The 16,088-nt window shown below is 34.6% G+C and overlaps 1 long non-coding RNA gene across 3 annotated transcripts in view; it reads right to left on the bottom strand.

Annotated features, from left to right (window-relative positions):
• LOC149805688 (uncharacterized) overlaps nt 1–16,088 on the bottom strand; it is a 234,785-nt gene that overhangs the window by 39,909 nt on the left and 178,788 nt on the right. For all 3 annotated transcript variants that reach the window (XR_016419768.1, XR_016419770.1, XR_016419767.1), the window contains exons 7-10: nt 5,137–5,223; nt 4,529–4,651; nt 2,390–2,543; nt 297–385 (exon numbers count right to left, since the gene is read on the bottom strand). This is a non-coding gene — a long non-coding RNA (uncharacterized LOC149805688). The remainder of the gene's footprint in view (nt 1–296; nt 386–2,389; nt 2,544–4,528; nt 4,652–5,136; nt 5,224–16,088) is intronic.

The following is a 16,088-nucleotide window of genomic DNA, read 5'->3' as shown; positions in this document are numbered from 1 at the left end:
TTATACCCCAACAAAACAGAGAGTAGAAATAAAATAACAGAAAATAAAAATACAGCAAATTAGAAAAAGGTATACAAAAGCCATGTACATAATGTTTCACATTCCCATGTAAAATAATAAGTTTCCATGGAGGAACCAGCATGTTGCTGGCTAAGCTGTAGAGGTCAGTCATTAATGACTAAGTGTTGCCATACACATGGAATATGTGCAGATGATAGGATACTTTATCTTTCTTCCTAATTAGCTACCGAGCAATTCAAGGTATCTTATACATGCTTGACCCATGAATAACTTACCTTACTTACTACCTTAAACATGCACCCTTATTCGAACTTTAGTTTTCTATTGTAAGTTTTTACATCACAAGCCATTGTCTTGATCTCTTCTGAAAAGATAGCAAGATGTTTTCTTGGAGTAACTGTTTTACAATGACAGTACATAATGTCTGAAATGGATTAGTATATGGGTCTAATTAAGGGATGCTTCTAAAGCTGTTATTACTAACATGTTAATTACATTAAATCAGAGACAATCATTTATAGCCAATTAAAGACATTTGTATAGACATATCATCTAAAAATTAAATATACTATTACTGTACTCGTACAGCTTTTCAACTTTTAAATATGAATAAAAGTGTAGTTTTCAAAGTTGTACCGAGCATTTAAATTTAGAGATAAAAATCTCAATCCAATCCAATATATGACCTTTGGAAAACCATAAGAAACAAAAATATTAAAAAAAATGTATAACCCATTTTCTTCTTGTCTAACTATTCCCGTCATTTATCACAGGTTTTGGACATTGCAACGTAATTAGTTTTCTCACTGTCTTGATAATTTATATGAATACCTTGTCTGGAAATTAATATTTCTTTTTGTGCACCGATGCACCTGTCACAGTCAATGCTAACTGGAAGCGGACAAGATATGCTGGGCTGCAATATATCCTTGTTCGCAAACGAGGAACATTTACAATATGAAGCTTTGTTTTTTTATTTTATGAGTAAAGAATACTGGTTGCAATTTTGGTGATTGTTTTCTATTTTTTTATGTAGATATACTGCCATTGAAGATAATTGTTCACTAGGGTCTAGTTGTGTTAGCCACACATACCCAACTGAGTTATCTTTTTAGGTTCAAAGTGACATCCCCCCTTATATATGCATGAAACCACTAAGGGTGCAAGGGACGGTTTTTATACACAAATTTAATGCCATATTCTCCTGACTTTTATGAAAATTCGTAAAGAATTTAATAGATAAATGAGGTCAAAAAGGTCCATATTTTGGGAAAATTATAATAAAATAAAACATATCATTCACTTGACCTGACAAGTCAAGAGAAGTTCAAAGCAAAAGAAGTTTATGCTCCCAAATCCCAGATTTAAACTTGTATTTTTTACAACTAAAGGTCATCTGTGACACAGTGATGCTCACTTTGCAAATGCAAGCCCTTGCCATAGGTGATAATTTTTTGAAAAACACTGTGTACTAAACAGCTTAAATGCAATTCAAAATAGTTGCCACTCAGGCCATTTTTGAGATATTCTACTTGAACCGAAATGACTGTTGCTATGGATGGCTAGCTCTGCTTCCTAGCTGACTACTGGAATTTCACTGTCTACATACTGTGAAGAAACTATGGGTGGTGTATTCCTCGTGTTAATTTCAAAAACACATACATGTACTCAAAACACCTAATGCACAAATAGATCCATCTCTTTAATTAGTAAACAATAATATCTGAAAAAGTCACATCATAACCTTAAGTTAAGAAATTGGACATTTTTACAAAACTATCACCCCACCACCTTAAAGATTTTGCTGACAACAGTTTATGTCAAAAGTAGAGCACATATCTTATAATTGTGCAATATCTAGTAAAACTGTTTCAGTGAAAACCGATTATATGCAAAACTAATAATGCTATCATTCTTTTAGAAAAGTGACATCTTTGGGGCAAGAAGAATTGCATTGTGAGTTTGGACTGCCTGCATTTGTCCAAAGATTTGAAATTGTGAGCAAGCCAACTTTTGGTCTTTGTTTTCCGCTATAGCATCAGAATAAAATTCCTTTTCAATGCTGCTTTAATGCCTTGAAGAGAGAGTGTGAGTGTGAGTGTGAGTGTGTGTGTGTGTGTGTGTGTGTGCACGCATGCATGTGTGCATGTGTGTGTGTGTGTGAATCACGACACTCTAGCTATTATATATATATATATATATATATATATATATATATATATATATATATATATATATATATATATATATATATATATATATATATATATATATATATGGCAGATAGTAGGATGCGGTACACAACAAACATTAACAGTGGAAAATCCAGTTCAAGATATGAAGCATATCAACTTTAATAAGTACAAACCACAAAACACAACTCTGTGGAAACGGAGTATGTCTGTCAAAGGCAATCTCTTGTACACCTAGATCAGGATGATTATCTGGATTAGGTTCAAGCTGGTGCTTCTATTAGCATGATTGACCAATTAATGCTAATATTTTACCATGCAAATTGAGACCTGCAAAAAAAAAAAAAACAACAGATACTAATGTACTTTAAAAACATGAGAGTTTCAGAGGAAAAACTATTGTTAACTCCAGTACACTTTCTGATCTAATCAGGATGTTTCAATCCCATGAATGTCAAAATGTTTTTTCTTTTGTGGAAATCCACACAAAAACAAGGTGTGTACCTTTACCCTCAATTGATAAAGGCAGAAAAACTCAGATTTTGGATAGGGGAATCGGTTACTAAGGTCTGATTTTTGATAGGGGAATCGGTATGCTAAGATGAAAGAATGATTCGCTCCACTCTTTTGACAAAGTAAATTAGAACTAGGAAATATCTCTTGATACACTGCTTTGAGGAAGTCATATTTTGGTACAAAAAATACTGGCATACCAGTCAAAGGAAGCAAAGTAACAGGAAATTATATGCAAGTTCATTTTATGGGACTGCTGTACCATAAACAAGCAATAAACATACATGTGGCATAAAACCAACTGAATACAGTGTATTTACCACATTAGATAAATTTTGTTCAATCATTATGTCTGACACATTCTCTGCTTATTTTTAAACTTTCTTCCATTTAATAACTGACCTTATAAATTTCTAGATCTATGCATAATGTTGATACATTTCTTATTATAGCTTAAGTGTGAGATAAGATTCTATGACGTTAACTTCACAGTGGGCCACAGAATTAGAACGGACTTGGTTTGATAAAACTTACATTCTACTTCCCTGAAATATGGTCAACAAAATGCCATATGCAACAATATTTGCAAGACTGTCCCATTGGTGGCATGCATCATTCATAACAGTATCTTTATTTATGATTTGTCTGAATCATGTCTGCTTCTGTGGATTTAAGTTACTTTAATGAATGCATGGTGACATGATGCAACTGTCTTTGTGTGTTTCCACTGAAATATGAATATATTCATTAAAATATGAGTGCAAAGGTCGACACTTATGGAAAATGCAAGAAAAAACATTATAGTTCCCATTATTTTCCTATATCAAGTAAGTTCTATCAGGAACTTACTTTAGAAGGAACGTTATTCTGCAATAACATTATTCTTTGAGCTGACCTTTAACCTTTTAATGCCAAAAACAATACCGCTCTTCCCTACCTTGAGTGCAAGCGCCCCACACTTGTTGGTTATGGTAATGAGTCTAGAACTGAAGATATTATATATAAAAAAAGCTTTCTTCATTCAGTCACAGCAACCTTGACCTTTGACCCTGAATCAAAAGCCTTCTTTCTTACCAAACATGTAAAACATCCACAAACTTTGGTGACAGTACACTGTGTTCAGAACTGAAATTCTCAGCAGAAACAACTTTTTTCTTACAGTCAGTAACATTGACCTTTTACCTTTTGATCATAAAATCAACTATTTTTTTCCTTTCTCCAAGTGAATGCCATCCAAAAAGTTTAGTCCAGGTCTGTGACCTTGAACTTTTGGCTTTTTACTCTAAAATCAATAGGCATCTGTCTTTCATCAAGAACTTACCTGCAAAGTTTGGCATAGGTAAATGCTATATAACAAGGGATTGTGCTGAAAAATAAAAGTAATGAAAAAGATATTTATGCAAAACTTCTTGTAAAACTAAAGCCTAAAGCTTGTATACAGATGGGAGGAACAAGTTTACGATACATATGTTATTACACACACACACACACATGCACACACACACACACACACACACACACACACAGATATATATATAACTAGGTGAGATGTCTGGACCAAGCCAGTTTCTACTTCGACACTGTTACCTGTTGAGGGGAATTTTAAAACACAATTGAAGTCACAGATGGCCATAAATCTGTGAATCTCAGGTTGCTTCTCAGTGGAATCCAATTTTACTTGTTGAGGTATGAAATATCTTTTTTTTTAAAATCAGGTTCAAGGATGATTTATTTTGTAGTGATAGCAACAGTGTCATAACTGGATGAATACTAGACACCTTATGCAGGGTTTATATTCTTACCTAATTTATGTCTTTTCTTTCAGTGACCAAAATTTGTTTCTTTTTCAAATGCAGGGGAGCTGTGGTGGCTCTGTGGTTTGAGGCATCACTTTACTATTTGATCTGTTACTGCATCTTATAGTCCTGAAGAAAAATGTTAATATTTTTTCTCCGATTATTGCTGGAAATTGATGAATAATTCTGAGCTAGCATTCAATATGAAGCAGCACTAAATCTTAAAAATGTTTATTGACTTTGACGAGTTCTATGGCCTACAGGTTTCTGTGTGTGTGTGTGCATTAGGATTTTTAACGTAGCTTTAACAATTTTTCAGTCATATTGCTACGATGTCTGCAGATCTGCCAGCACATTATGTTTGTCACAAACACAGAAAGTGGATTGCTAACCAGTGTAGCAATAGTCACACACACACAGTAGGTGGACTGCATGATAAAATCTAACCCTGGACAGATGCCATTGTATTCTCTGCGTAATGCACTTTACTTCAACAGCCACTGTACTTAATAGTCATTCATGTGATTATGTACCATTAAACATCAATCGATCAACCTAGAGTCGCTCTTCTTTTCTCCATCTAATCAGGAGTTTTACAGAATGCAGTGTCTCACCTGTTACCCAATGATGATGCAATGATGTATCTCCCACTTGACCTCCTTTCTCCTTGTCTAACAAATCAACAATGTGGGCTTCTGTGCCTATAATAGGAAAAGAAGTACCTCAATTTCTCAAATCTATATTTAGTATTTTGCTCTCATGTCGCATATTCTCCATTATCAAAGCACAACAATAGTCACATGTATTTTCTACAGTTTTCTTATTATATTTCTGAATTTTAGTCACAAATTTGAAGGTAAGCTTTCATATAATAGTTTCCTATTAATTCATATATTCTTGAGGTTTCAGGAAATATTCACCAGGGTTAGGTTACTCTGGTTTCCTTGTGTGTGATGGTTTGCAGGAAAGCAATACAAGCAGGTTATTTAGTGCGGAGTTAAGACCCAGGTGGCATTCATGACTTTCATTCACAAGTCCAGCAAGCTCACCACTGAGACACTGTGGCTTCTGCCAGTAGCCATCGTACAAAAAGGTTTGAGGTTAATTTTTCAATTTAAGGTCTTTATGTGAATCTAATACACCTCCCCCCCACCCCAAAAAAAAAAAACTGAAACTCTAACCACTGAAAACACCTATAATTCTGTGCAATAACACAAGTCAGCACTTTTGCTACATTGGTCACAGCAATTAAAATAGTTGGTACATGAAAAATGTGTTTATGTGTTAAAATGGTGTGAGCAGGATTTAAATTACACATGCATGTTCACTTCATTTATTTCAATTATTTTAGCTTTAGGACTTTGTGCTTAATAACAATAAAAAAAATACAGAAAAGGAATGGAAGTGTGTGTGTTTATTTTTATATTGAAAAATGTAAGATAAAAATCTGACATTTTGTCCATTTTATCTACCAAAAAGATAACCTAAATATTTTTGTCATGAGCTGTATAATTTCTTTATTGCAAAAAATGTCCCATCACTTAATGTTAGTGCCACTTTCATTCTAGGTCTTCCTTTTGCCTGATGAGCCATAAATACTCAATGGTTAGCATACTGGACTTGATATCACTGGAGTGCAGGTTCAAATCCAGGTAGGCTCACATGGTTACCATGTTGTACTATTTGTTTATCCTTTATGAAAATTGATGTACTGTCTATACTTGCTTGTAAGTCAGATTCAACTGCAAACAACTGACCCTGACCATTGCATATTTTGCCATCAGGTCAGAGTCTATGTTGTTTCTTCTACTGATCACTCCTAACAAACTGCATAGAACCAGATTTGCTCGTGCATTATGTCATCACAGATCTGGGTCTATACAGTTTACATTTGGACTGGACTTACATGCAAGTATAAACATTATCCATTTCATCCATCTTACAGGTTGTTTCAAATATCAAAATGATGCTCGTTCAATGTTGATAAAAGCCCAACAATGACATGTTTTAAAATTGTGCAAGTTCACAATTTTAGAGGTTAACCACATGTGGTTTCATACATAACATATATACTTGATTATAAGTTGGGTGAAACTGCAAAAAAAAACAACAAAGATCCTGATCTAAAGTAGCATAATGCATCTTCAGGTCGGGGTCTATGTTGCTTGTTCTACTGTTTACTTAAAACAAACTGCTCAGACCCAGATCTGGAGTTGCATAATGCACAAGCAGATTTGGATCTGTAAAGTTTGCAGTTGATTCTGCCCCATAAAAAAAGATACCTATCTACAGCCCAAAACCTTTAGAGGGAATGAAAATATTTGTAAGATATTTTACAGGTGATCTACATACTGGTCAATACCTATGTATTGAATAATCTCTAAATTGGATCTCCAGTGTCTTGATACAGACAATGTCTTTTCATCCCTAGCAGCAAATGCAAGTGCACTCCAGACAAGAGGTCATTTCGTAGCAGATTTATCCTTTTTTCTTCAGACAATGAAGTGCTACTTTGGTGAAATTTAGAAGATGTGATCAGACATACCATATGCTATTATCACACTACTTGCACCTGTCATGTCTACATAGAGTATCTACAGGCAAATTTTGGCCCATACACTTCAGTCCTTAGGTAGACTGGTCAGTCACTCTGTCCTTGTTCTGGTCAGAGTTCAGGAAAAGAATTAAACTTTGGTCACTAGGTTCTGTAGTAACAGACAAGAACTTAATTACTTTTCTGATAGGTCCTCCAAAAGCAGGAACCATCCATAATGGTGGAAAACTTTGTAGAGATAATTTTGCAGTTGTTGTTTTCAGCATTACACCTATCCACTGAGTTTGGGTTATACTCACCACAAACTGCTGACTTTGAGGGATGGAGTTTGCTCAGTTTGGGTCATTAATTGAATTTTAATTAGGTCCCTTTGATAAAAGTCCAACAGTTATGTCTGTGTAAGGTCATGAAGTGGTAAATAACAAGAGCTAAGACAAACCAGAGAAAAGTTAGGAAAATTTGGGCTGTTTGAAACAGGTGTCATAAGATGATGTTTTCCAGAATACTTATTAAAAAGGCTGAGGATTATTTTGACTTAAATAGGAGTGAAAACATTTTTGGTGGTTGGAGAAAGTATTCCTGATTGACTAAGCTCAATGAAGGGGTATGGGTTCCCAGACAGAATCCAGGCTTTTAAGAAATTCCCTTTGCAAAATTAGTCAGTCTAAATTTCTGAGGCAAGCCATAATTTATCTCTAAGACTTAGTAAAAAGTACTTTTCTCATCAGTGACCTAGTGGTTAGAGCATCTGTCTTGGATGCGGGAAGTCGTGGGTTCGATCCCCAGCCAAGTCATACCAAAGACTTACAAAAATGTACTAACACTGCCTCACTTGGTGCTCAGCATTAAGAGGTTAGTGTTAGGACTGGTCGGCCAGGTGTCAGGATAATGTGACTGGGTGGGACATCATGCTACATGTCTGCGGCATGATGCCCCAGTGCTAGACATCACTATAAACTGTCACTCTGCAGACATCATAGCGATATGACTGAAAAATTGTTAAAGCTATGTTTAAAATCCAAATCACACACTTTTCTTGTTAAATTGTCGATGAGGTACATGTCGGAAAGTGAGGGACACAAAAGGAGATTCAACTTCATAGAAAGGTACAAGTCTAAATAAAGCACAAGGTTAGTGACAATTGCATAAAGTAATGTTCACTGATGTCAGTTTATAATTATTTGTTGAATTTATTCATTTAAATTCATACATCAATTTTTCCTTTAGTTCAGAAGTAAAATTGTTTTCATGAATTTTGTCTCAAATGTTATATGACTCATGAATTAAATGAAGTAGTTTGGATTTAGTTATTTTTATGTAATGGCTGTATGTATGTATGCATGCATGCATGAATGCATGAATGTATGTATGTACGTATGTATGTATGTATGTATGTATGTATGTATGTATGTATGTATGTGAAGTTTCATGCATTTCTGGTGAGAAGTAAATTATGTTTGAAATGATTGTATCATGTATGCTGAGAATTGACTTTTTTGTCTGGAAATATATGCCAATGAATTACTAATTAGCAAAGTAACATAGTTAGGACTAGGAAAGAAGTCCAATAATTCATTGTGTAATTAAGTTGTGAATTCTATACAACAGAGATTCAAGGTGTAAACATTAGGAGTGTGCACTGACAGACATAGCTCAGATGGTAATTTGTAGCCAAGTTGGTCAGTAATAGTTAACTGAGGTCTAACTACGTCATAGTTCCAGTTGAGAATGTGAAAAAACATAAAATAACAATAACAGAATTGTGTGTACTATGTTGTGAAATTGCTGTTGTTGTTGAATGGTTAAAAGCCATTTTTCAGCACAAGATAGGCTATACATGGTGGCCAGTATTAATGGTGGAGGAAGAATCCGGAAAAACCCCGGAAAGAACCACTGACCCACGAGAAGCTACTGGCAAGCTTTCTCACATAACCACATTAGCCGAATCAGAGACTCGAATGTTGTGAAATGACCATAGCTTTGTTCTGTTGAATTATAATAGGCTATATCTGATATAAAGAGTGGGAATAGTGTTGATTCCAGGATGAGAAAAACCTGACATGTATTAAGAATGGGTATTATATTTTTTATTTGAAGGGGGGAAAAATAGCTCCATTCTGTACTGCACAGTCAGGAAAGATCAAAGTCTACAGAGAAAGAGAGAGAGAGAGAGAGAGAGAGAGAGAGAGGGAGGGAGGGAGGGAGGGAGAGAGAGAGTATAACATTATGGTATAACACAATGGTCAGTTGAAGTTTGCACAAACATTATTTCTAAGAGACTGTGAATCATTCGAATGTCATGTTCAATTTCATTTTTCTTTATGTAGTTGATCAAATTGTTATATTTTACATATGTGGGCTCCTGGTTTTCTATTCTATATCTCGTCTCAGATGTCAGTTATTCCATGCATTAATTTCATTGTCCATTTTAATGATTACTGGATGTGGGCATTAAAAGAGTGGTTGATGATCCCCTAAATAATGATAACCAAAAACCATAAGGAATGGGGTTCTCACACATCATCACCACCTCCTGATACCATTCTTATTCCAAAAGTATAGACAAACCTCACCTAATAGGTTGGGATGTCATCAGAAAATGAGCATAAACTGCTGAAAGGGGCATACAGAGTGAACTGCCACAATATACTTGCTAATAAGACCAAGTCCAACTGCAAACTACACAGACCCAGATCTGCTGTTGCATAACAAGTCAACAGATCTGGGTCTGTGCAATTTGTTAGGAGCAATCAGTAAAACAAACAACAATGACCCTGACCTGCAGATGCATTCTGCTATGGCAGATCAGGATCTTTGTTGTTTGCAGTTTGACTTGACTTATAAGCGAGTACATACAGTACACAAACTGGGTGTCATTCCTAAGGCTAGCTTATCTTCAAATTTCAACCCAATCAGGGTTATTCCAAAGAGTGGTCTTTAATTGTTGATATCACTGTACCTGCCAAGCCTACAGATTGAGGGCAGGTGAGAAATGATTCAGCAGGTAAGAAAGTATTACCAGAATGCCACAGGCGTACTAGTAATTGGTCTAAGGTCATTGGCTGCTACATGTGTTACCATAAGTAGTGTATGTATGTATCTCTATGTAGGTATACAGGTGAAAACAGGTAGCTTGCTTGATGGATTTGTTTGATGGTGCAACTCACTGGCCCTTCCTCTAAAGCTAGGATTCACCAGTTTCCAAGCTCTGAAACAATCTTTCCTAAGATAGCAAAATTTTTGCTCTGATAATAGAAATGGGCCTCTTTCACTTACTTGTCCAGAAAAAAAAGGAGCAGTACGCTTTTTAATCTTGTATGAGGTCCATGCTGAATACAACTATATATTTATTCTCTTGATCAAAGTCAAAGCTGGATACAAGTTTATATTGATTTTCTTGCACACGGTCAGTGCTGGATATAAGTTTATATTTATGCATGAGACCAATGCTGGATATAAGTTATCTTGCATGAGATCAATACTGAATACAAGTTTATATTTATTCTCTTGTACGAGATCAATGCTGGATACAAGTTTACATTTATGCATCAGACCAACACTGAATACAAGTTTATATTTATTCTCTTGCATGAGATCAATACTGAATACAAGTTTATATTTATTCTCTTGCATGAGATCAATACTGAATACAAGTTTATATTGATTCTCTTGCATGAGATCAATGCTGGATAAAATGTATTCTCTTGCATGAGATCATTGCGGGATAAAATGTATTCTCTTGCATGAGATCAATGCTGGATACAAGTTTATATTTATGCATCAAATTACAAGTTTATATGTATTCTTTTGCATGAGATCAATGCTGGATACAAGTTTACATTTATTCTCTTGCTTGATGTCACTGCTGAAAACAAGTTTATATTTAAACTCTTGCATTTGTGCCCTGAGTGGCCAAGTGGTCTAGAGTGATCTCCATTACAGATCACTTCCATCTCACTTCTGTCTGTGTGGCTTTGAGTCTATGGCTTGGCCAATGTGGGTACATGAGAAAGCTTGCCAGTTGCTTCCAGTGGGTTGGTGGTTCTTTCCAGGGTTTTCCCAGGTTCTTCTTCCACCAGTTAAACTGGGTGCCATGTGTGACCTATTGTATACTGAACAATGGCATTAAACCTCATAACAAAAACATTAATTCTCTTGCATGAGGTCAATACTGAATATAACTTTATATTTATTCTCTTGCATGAGGTCAATACTGAATATAACTTAATATTCATTCTCTTGTACGAGATCAATACTGAATATAACTTTATATTTATTCTCTTTAATGAGGTCAATACTGAATATAACTTTATATTTATTCTCTTTAATGAGGTCAATACTGAATATAACTTTATATTTATTCTCTTGAATGAGGTCAATACTGAACATAACTTTATATTTATTCTCTTGTACGAGGTCAATACTGAATATAACTTTATATTTATTCTCTTGAATGAGGTCAATACTGAATATAACTTTATATTTATTCTCTTGTACGAGGTCAATACTGAATATAACTTTATATTTATTCTCTTGAATGAGGTCAATACTGAATATAACTTTATATTTATTCTCTTGAATGAGGTCAATACTGAACATAACTTTATATTTATTCTCTTGCATGAGGTCAATACTGAATATAACTTAACATTCATTCTCTTGTATGAGATCAATACTGAATATAACTTTATATTTATTCTCTTTAATGAGGTCAATACTGAATATAACTTTATATTTATTCTCTTGAATGAGGTCAATACTGAATATAACTTTATATTTATTCTCTTGTACAAGGTCAATACTGAATATAACTTTATATTTATTCTCTTGAATGAGGTCAATACTGAATATAACTTTATATTCTCTTGAATGAGGTCAATACTGAACATAACTTTATATTTATTCTCTTGTACGAGGTCAATACTGAATATAACTTTATATTTATTCTCTTGCATGAGGTCAATGCTGAATACAAAGTTTCTATGTATTCTCTGGTAACAGGTCAATAAATAATACAAGTTTATTCTCTTTTAAGAGGTCAATGGTTAATACAACTTTATATTTATTCTATTCTCTTGTACATTATCAGGCTTCAGTTTCAAAAACAGAAAAAGTCGGGATGTAAATATGGAATCTATCTCGAGTATGAACTTTACAGCATAGTAACACTGGGTAACAGTTACCTATTTTCAAAGAATGCTTCCATATGAAACTGACCACAAGCATTCTGTTCATAATCAATCTAAGTATGAATCTAGGAGAATTTAATGATACAGTATCGAGATCAAAGGTAAGATTCCTGCACACATTTGTTGGATCAATCTAGTACAAACTAATGATACAGTATGAGACCAAATGTTAGATTCCTGCACATTTTGTGTCAATCTAGTATGATCTAATGACACAGTATGGGACCAGATGTTAGATTCCTGCACATTTTGTGTCAATCTAGTATGATCTAATGATATAGTATGAGACCAAATGTTAGATTCCTGCACATTTTGTGTCAATCTAGTATGATCCTGAGATATATTATGAGACCAAATGTTAGATTTCTGTACATTTTGTGTCAATCTAGTATGACCTAATGATACAATATGAGACTAAATGTTAGATTCCTGCACATTTTGTGTCAATCTAGTATAATCTAATGATATAGTATAGTATGAGATACATTCCTGTGCATAATTCTGCTTGAGTCTAGTTTTGGGATGAAAATTTCTAAAATGTTTTGAAAGTTGTACTCTGGAGCACACCAAACCAAGTGAGAAGGAGATGATAAAAATAGGTCATGCTGATCACCTTTTGAGAAATGTTACATCTGTGAATTCTGTCAGACCAATCCTGATTTTATAACACCATAATATTTTTGCAAGTGGTAGCTGTAATATATATTTGTGATAACAGTGAACTACCCCTGTATAATTTCTGTTATATTTGTTTTCTTTTAAGTAGTAGCTGTTAGCAATGTAGATTTTTCTTACTGCTTACATGGATACATGTTGTACATTTGTTTGTTTTAATTGCTGGGCCATAATGGGAACTAGCTGTAAGCTAATTATGTCACCCTAGATAGATAAAGGATATAATAATTATCATTATTTAATTACATATTACATTTTATCCATACTTCTTTGTCTTTACTTGTGTTTACTTCTGATTTTACTTTATTTCTCATTCTGAACAACCTTATATGTAGAAGTAACTATTCCAAGATTGTTCCTTATTGTATGTGCCATTATGTAACTATGTGTTATAATATGCAGAATGGTTCTTTACACACAGTGGTATTAAGACTGGTTGGAATACCATATATACTCACTTAAAAGATGAGTCTGACTGCAAACTGCAAAGACCCAGATTTGCCATCGCATAATGTGCCAGCAGATCTGGATCTGTGCAGTTTTGTTCGGAATAATCAGAACAACAAACAACATTGACTCTGACCTGATTGCACATTATGCAATAGCAGACCAGATTCTTTGTTGTTTGCAGCTTGACTTGACTTTCCAGTGAGTACATATGGTACAAGAAAACCTGATTAAGCAGTTACTGATGCAAAAGATAACAGGCATGAATTTTCTTACAAATATTGTCTACATTTTCAAGTCTTCTAAAACATTTCTCATGCTACTAAGGATTGTACCAACGATTATACCTACCATATATACTCACTTATAAGTTGGATCCAGGTCCAGACTGCAATAAACCCAGATCTGTCATCAAATAATGTGTTGGCAGATCTTGGTCTATGCGGTTTGTTTGGAGTAACCAGTAGAGCAAATAACATAGATCTTGATTCGCTGGCACATTAGGCAATGACAGATCAGGGTCTGTGTTGTTTGCAGCTGCATCAAACTTATAAATGAATATATACAGTATTGACTAGGTAGATCATTTAGAAGACTGAAAAATGGGAGTATTTAGAGGAGTATGTATAGTATGTCAAATTTAAACTTGAATTTTAAATTTAAGTTTGAAGTCAGCTTCCTGACTGATTCTTATCTCTCTACTCCATCCCTACAGTTTATATTAGTCGGTTATGATGTGGTCTCTTGCAGGGAAGACTAGATCAAGTGGTTGAATCTCATTTCAACCTGTCCTCATATATCAGTTCACAAGACTGGTCTATATTCTGTTTTAAGGCAATAAAAGCCAATAATACAATACCAAGCTCATAAATTATCACAAAATGCTCTATTTTTACATGAAGTTATTACTCCTTTAATTTTCCTGGTCTTTATGGAAAGTGAAGTCAAAGGTTTTGATAATAATTGCTTCAGATACGTCTTAATAACAGTGTAATGTCACCCTTTTAGTAACTGGGGTGGTTAATTGAATTTGGCTGGCGTTATCTAGAGGATGACCTCCCTTGATATTATAGCCCGGTGGGAATGAAAGAAGAATATAATTTCAACTGAGAACTAAGTGAGAATACTGGGAAGAAATAAAGCAATATGAGCCCCCTTTGACAATAAAATAACAAATTTAATTAGAACAAATTAATAACGGCAATTCCAATTCAAGTTAGATTATATCAATAGAATTTAACAGGTGTGTCCAATTTGGATTATTTCATTATTATTATAACGAGAGGTGAAAAGAGCGCAATGTCCATGACCAATTTGCATCACCTTCCTGTCTGGACTATATATCAAAATCTCCTAGTTCATCCTTCCTAAGCTCTATGCTTTGCCCCTTCATGGACTTCCTGGTCCTTTCATTCTGACCTCGTCCTTTTCTTCCTCGGACTTCTGTTCCTTATTGCTTTCTCTTTCAGAACTTGCACGTCCTAGCACTAAAACCTGTCTTTCTTTTTATAAGATGACCACCTTGTCCCTTTCTTGTTTCATGAGGAAAGCACTAATCTCTTTATGCCTAACCAGAGTTGACTACACTTCCTCCTTCCAGGAAATTTTTAGACTAAAGAATTTTGACTAAGGTCGTCACTTTAAAGTCTGATTGCTTTAAAGTGTATGCCCTAATTTATTCTGCCCAATCATAGGCAGTGGTCCCTAATTTTCTGCAAAGAAATAATTCCTTTCATCAGGCTTAGACAGCTCAGAATCAGTGAACGACAGTGCATAGCAATTTCCCTGTGAAAAAATGATAAGTGGACATAGGTTCCTACCAAGTGGTATGGGTTGGTAGCTCAAATGTTTACTTTCTAAGGACCGTGTTAAGATACCCTGGTCAATTTCACTGAGTTGGAATGCTGCCCCTTTGAAGTTTACACTGACATGGGTGGAGATGAATGAAGAAAGGTCGAAGTGACCCTTCACAAAGACTTTTCTGGCTTAAATGAGATAAAATTTTAATGCTCAATGTATCCAACTTTAAAATTCACTGCAATTCAAAATTTGACACTTCATAGAGTACAGAAAGGCAAATATAGAATAGTTAACTTTGGTGGGAGGCTGTGAGCTTGTATTGGGTATGGTTTACTAGGATAAATTCCCACTGACCTGTGTTTGAGACTGTTGTCTGTTAAAACAATTACCAGTTTTGAAGCTGATGAAGAGGCTTAAAGTGCATTGTGGAATAATGAGTAAAATGGGACTATTCTGTCCATGCCACATTCCTAAATAATGTGCTAGTAAAATGGGACTATTTTGTCCATGCCACATTCCTAAATAATGTGCTAGTAAAATGGGACTATTTTGTCCATGCCACATTCTTAAATAATGTGCTAGTAAAATAACGGGACTATTCTGTCCATGCCACATTCCTAAATAATGTGCTAGTAAAATAGGACTATTTTGTCCATGCCACATTCTTAAATAATGTGCGAGTAAAATGGGGATATTCTGTCCATGCCACATTCTTAAATAATGTGCGAGTAAAATGGGGATATTCTGTCCAAGGCAGATTCTGGAGACAAGCAAGAGAATATCACCTAAGAAATTTGTTTTATGACCATGGTTCTCATTTTTATATTATAAACTCTTTTTACCACCTGGACCACATGTTTCCCTTGTGCATCTTTTTCGCACACATCTTGGTTATTTTTAA

The sequence above is a fragment of the Sinohyriopsis cumingii genome, chromosome 2 (assembly GCF_028554795.1).
Source record: "Sinohyriopsis cumingii isolate HCF-2022 chromosome 2, ASM2855479v2, whole genome shotgun sequence".
NCBI classification, from domain to species: Eukaryota; Metazoa; Mollusca; class Bivalvia; order Unionida; family Unionidae; genus Sinohyriopsis; species Sinohyriopsis cumingii.
Note: the sequence above shows the minus strand (reverse complement) of the source record. Positions and strands in the feature narration are given on the sequence as shown.